Here is a 6,000-nt window from a genome sequence, read left to right as displayed (position 1 = left end):
TTTTAATACATTTTCTCTCTTTATATACACATTAAGGTGTTTATTTGTGAATATGAATTGAGAATTTATGTATATCACATTTTTAAAGATATCATTAACAAATGACAACTTCACAACTTTATATATCACAATGACGTGATAAGAAGGCATCGACCATATTGTGGATTGGTGCAGGTCGCTTGTAACAGAGAAGTTCTACACTCATATATATACATATATATAGATATATATAGTGAAGTAGATTTATGATCGTACATATTTAATATTGATATGCCTTATATATAAACTTTGTCTATGTAGTTATTTATTTTTATGTGCGTTTTTTTTAAGGTTAGAACTAGGAATAAAGCTTGTTTTGAGTATTGATAGGATCATTTAAAATTAGGCTACGTAGGTAGAAGTGTAAGGTTGTTGGTGCTAAACGCCAACCCGGATGGAGGTTACCTTGAACATGCTACACGGGTTGGTAGCGCCGGGCACCGTATTCGGCTCTTTATACCTGGTACCCGCCTAATGTCTACATTGAATGCCAAGAAATTACATCTCTTGCATCCAGAGATTATGTAAAAATTACCGTAACCTTATATTTTTGTGATGTTTAAACCGTCTCATCATTAATGTTAGTAAATTCGCATTAGCTTTATTTGCATTTGAGTGAAACTTTCGCTTTATATGATTATGTCCAAATATCTTTGTTATGCACACATACGTTTGATGCTAGTACTAAAAAGAAATATAAACAAATCATTGTCAAAACTTTAATTTAATTTCTTTAAATCAACCAAATTCTAATCTTCAAACACCTTTAAATAAATGCTAATGTTTATATAATATATATCTATATATATATACATATACATATATGTATTAAATAAACTATTCTGAGTTCGTTAAATATAGTTATTAACTTGTGTTTTATTTTACCTAAATACAATAAACTACAAATTGTTAAAGGGTTATTCATTATAGAAAATTTGTTTCGATGAATTCGAATTATTTAATATATGTACAATTCATTGCGTACAAAAAGAGCGGAAAGAGAAAACATTATGTTCAACAAAGTGGCTAATGACTATAAACTGATTGCTCTTTGAACTGTTACTTTAAAACTTAACCCAACGTAATAAATACTGGGTTAAATACATAACTAATAATTCTATATTTATTAACGATATGAAACACGAGAATTTTTTTAAATTACTAAAGATGTTTGTGTGTGTGTATTGGTATAAAAGTACATTCTTATTTCTCTTTGGCCACACCATAACTTGATAACGGCTTTACCTATTTCATTTATCTTCTTATATAACTTTCCGTATAATTTGTAGTATGACATAGTAAAAACAATAACGTCGAAACTTCACAAATACAATGCACGATAAAGTTATACATAAATATATATATCGATATAAGTAATTTATCGTAAACTCTCGTAGCTTTGATATGCTAAGGCCACCTTACTTATATCCGACTGATTGTTGATAGAACTATCATAAAGAAAGAGATTGCATTAACAACTTCCGAACGCTTGGGAAGAAGTTGAGAAATTAGCTGAATTGAACCAAGGCTTCGATTTGACCAGTATTCGCAATACGAGAGAAGGCATTTGGATTACATAACTTTGAAAATAAAATCCGCATTTTTATCATATTATTCTATACTTTTATTAAAACTATGTACCAAATATCACGTATTATATTTAAGTTTAAAACATAAATCTGCCACCAGACAACTAGTGCAATGCTACGATTTACCTAATAAAATACAAGTCATGGGTAATAACGAGAACCGAACTGTTTTTTTTTTTAATTAACTCTAATTTGTATTACTAAGGTGGTTTGTTTAAAATATTATTTATTGTCGCGTTTACTGAGCGCAGACATTTTCGGGCAGGGATTGCCGCTATCTGATACGGATCTTTCTTCTCCCAACTGCGAGTCACGTCAGCGTTTTATTATCATTTACAATTTTTTTATAGTTAAATATAGCTAAAATTTATGCACGTAAACAATATAATTTAGAAATTTACTCTAGTATACATTAATTGGTGCGTTATTTTATTTCAAGTTGTTGTCCAAGCGCTACAGACCTATAAATGCCTTGAGATTTAAAAAATGTGGCGGGCCAACTTATGAAAATATTCTGCCGTAGATATTTTTTTTGAGGAGAACTGGTAAGTTAAACAAATGAATATTAAGATTTTTACATAAGGTCTTGTCGTTATCTTATATATATTATTTTTTAAATAATTAAAAGAAGTTTTGTCTCCCTATTCTAAGATCTAAGAGATATGTTAATAGGAGACTTAATTCATCGAATATTAGATAAAGAATTTTTAAATTTGAGTCCATTTAAAAGCCATCACTTGTGTTAGCAATTTTTTTACGATACACCATGTATTTCTCTTGTCGAAAAAGTTTTAAGATGATCATTTATTTAAGGAACCTTGAACGAAGAACACAACACAAAATATATTAGTACATAATCGTTACATTTTCATTGTATCTCTAATTAAAAACGAACATAGCGTGAGTATGTTATATGTGTACAATGTTTCCAGAAATCACGTAGTTCCATTGATCCCCAATATTGAATAGCTACCATGAAAAAGCAAAATAGAACATCGAAGTCAGTGGTACTGCCAATTTATTTTCAATTTGAAACCTTTTTGTAGCATACACAGAAAACACAGTTTTGAATTTAATCTTTTGTTTGTCAGAAATATTTTTACTTTCTTTTTTTATCTTTTTAGAAGAAGGAATACATAGAAACAAACTTAAAGACCATCTTTGACAATCGTTACAGGCTAAATAAAGCTGCACAATTAAATTCAAGCTTTAACGTACATTTGTAAAGTCAATAAATTTTGAGAAGCACACATAGCTAAAACTTGGTGCCTCGTGACATTATGGACGTCATAAATAACAAACTCACGGAAATAATCCTCTAACGATACAATCGCGTAATTAAATTAAGGCTAGAACTACACCGGGTGGATCTTTATCCGTGCATAATTTGTATTAAAAATTAATTAATAAATAAGCGCCTTCAAAATCTTTAAATTCAAGTTTATTTGTCACAATGTGAATGATAACATTATTGTCCATTCTTATTTCCTACATAATTTAATTGTGTAACGCCAACACATAACATTTTTACAGGTCAATCTACATTTAAAATTTACGTGGTAAAGTATACATGTAGTATATAAACTGTTAATTCTTAAATTAATTTAATAGTCATTAAATTTTGTGAAAAAATTTGAGTTTGTAATTTTTCCAATTTAATATTTTATTTCATAAGAACCTTCCTAGAAATATAAGGAAAGTTTTTAAATAAATGTATATGTAGATTATATATATACAGCAAAGGGATCCAGGATCATCCAAGTCCTTCTTAAGTTATGTTGTTCCGCTTGTAAACGACGGTGGTAATATAATTAAAACTGTATTTAACTTAAACTCTAATTCGTCCGGTCAGAGATTCGCATTCGCATTTTCTATATTTGCTAAAAACAAAATTAATTAAAAAAATTGTTATTTATGTTCGACGCTGTATAAATCAGTAGTAACCAAATAGTATGGCCCATGTTTAAATCTATTGTGGCCTGGTTTCAAACAATTCAATTTGTACGGTAATAATGAAAACGTAGTTTTAAGGCTATACATTATAATTATTTGTTGTTTGTTACGTAGTCTTTTTATCACTTAATGAAAAATAAATTATTTTTTTTTTCCGAAAATAACTCATATGAATATGTCTTCGGTCATAACTATTATCTAATAAATATCATTGACAGTAATCTAAATACGTTATAAAACGAATGCTAGAAAAGCCCAATTTGATGTATACCATAATCAGGTTGGGCTAGCCTATGATGGCATTTTTCAACTTAAACCAATGTATATTTCAAATGAGCCTTAATGTGAAAATAATTCAATAGAAATTGAAATGTTTTTTTAGGGAAAACTTAAAGAGTAATAAAAATTATTTAAACTTAAGCAGGCCACGACATAGTCAAGATTGCAGGAAGTCAATGGATGTGGGCACAATAAGTTCGATCATCGCTGCTATCTTTGGGGAATGTCTATGCCTTGCAGTGGCCGTCTATAGACTGATAAGAAGAAAAAGAGCCCTTTATATATCAATCCAAGCGCAAGCTTTATATTCACATTCAAATCATTAATACAGTAATAAAATTTTTACGTTAATATCTAACAAACTTTTAAGGTGTATCACATGATAATTCAGAGTAAAGAATAAGACCTTTAAAACCAATGTGTAAAGTTGAAAATACTTTGTACTCATCGCAGCCGTTTGAACCCTAACTCAGGTAACATCAGGTGTCCAATGTTTAAATTGGGCAAAGTTTTCAACATATAATTCGCATTCTTTTGAATGTCAACATAAAACTTTATAGACGGCCATCCAGCGTATTGGCAGTTATGGATAAAGTAGAAAAGGCTCGAGATAAGGCGCAGGGTCGATTTTAATGCTGGAATTGTCATTTATTTAATACAATAAGGACGAAAAGGATCCACGGGGAAGCTATTCCGAAAAGTTCTGCACGTGAATTACAAACACGGTAGCTAAAAATATTTTTACAATCGTAAAATGTATTTCTGTTCGGATATTTTTAATTTCAAGATAGGCCTTTTGCTAATAAAAACACTGCATTTTAATGAACTTACTGATACATTCCTCATCACCAACATCATTATCAACAGATTAGCTAATAGGCAGTCACAGCAAGGTATAGGCCTCACCCAAAGTTCGACAGAATGACCGGTCTTGCCCTGCATTTGTGCCATCAAACATTGAAGTTGAAGTGGCAATAGGTGGACCACATACTGCGTAGAACAGATACCCACAGGGACCTTGAAGTTCTGGAGTAGAGAACACGTACTTGTAAGCATAGTGTGTTCTTCACTTACCCAAGGTAAACTTAACTCGGTTGCATACTGATCTATACGTAACCATATAGAAGGAGAATCGTAATCCTCACTATACAACATAATAAGTTAGTTATATTACATTACTTATGCCGCGACAGCAAATTTACAGTGTTTTATTTGAAATATCATAGATGTATAGACATCAAACTTGAAACCGAGCTTATGTTTTAAAAAAAAAAACTTATTTCAGTACGCAACATGTACAGCTGTGACATGTATTAAAATGACTGTAAATGACGTATAATTAAAACTCCGTATTAGACGTTAGAGACACTACTTAACCGTACCTAAAAACGAGCCTGCAGAGCCGACCGCAACGTAAATTGCCTCGGACCACGGCACAAATAACACTGTAATTGCGAGAATGGAACATGTTGTGTTTACACTCATTATTCGGACTTCATACCTACATCCAAACCTTGTAGATCTAGAAACAGACACCTTAAAATTAGTATCAAAATCTTTTCCGATGTATACATACGATCATAATCTTTTTTTTTTGGGTAGAATATAACTATTATTTACATACTTATTTTTAACATTTCTTATGTATAATGGAGAACTTAATATCTAACACGTTTTTTACGAGGTAACCGTTTAGGCGAGGTAGATATAAATAATGAATGCTGAACACTGTTTTGTTTATTAACATCAAATATATATCGTGGATAATTATATCTGCCGTCGGACGTTTTAGTACCGCGTCGGGGATTTATGCTCACGCCACTTTCAAGCTAGTGTGCCCCAAGGACCGGTCTACAGTTAACAAACCACACGTGAAAGGAGTAGAACGAGTCGTTTTCGCAGATGACGTCTGCCTTTATACTTGCCAGCATAATAATGATAGTTCCAGAACTAGATAAAAGAAATTAACCTGTGCAAAATGTGGGAGTGCTTTTCTCGAAGCGCTTCCGCCCCCTTCCCAGAACCATTATTATTCACAGTCGAGTTCTAAAGGCCTATCAAGTTAGCGTCATCCTGAACGACAAACAGCGGAAAAAGGAGCTTACTCGGCCGCTTTATTCATAACTAAACAGTGAAAGCA

Source organism: Battus philenor, unplaced genomic scaffold (genome assembly GCF_028537555.1).
Source record: "Battus philenor isolate CCGP_79_NKW_IND1 unplaced genomic scaffold, ilBatPhil1.0.hap1 SCAF_24, whole genome shotgun sequence".
Taxonomy (NCBI): Eukaryota; Metazoa; Arthropoda; class Insecta; order Lepidoptera; family Papilionidae; genus Battus; species Battus philenor.
This window is presented reverse-complemented; position numbering follows the sequence as displayed.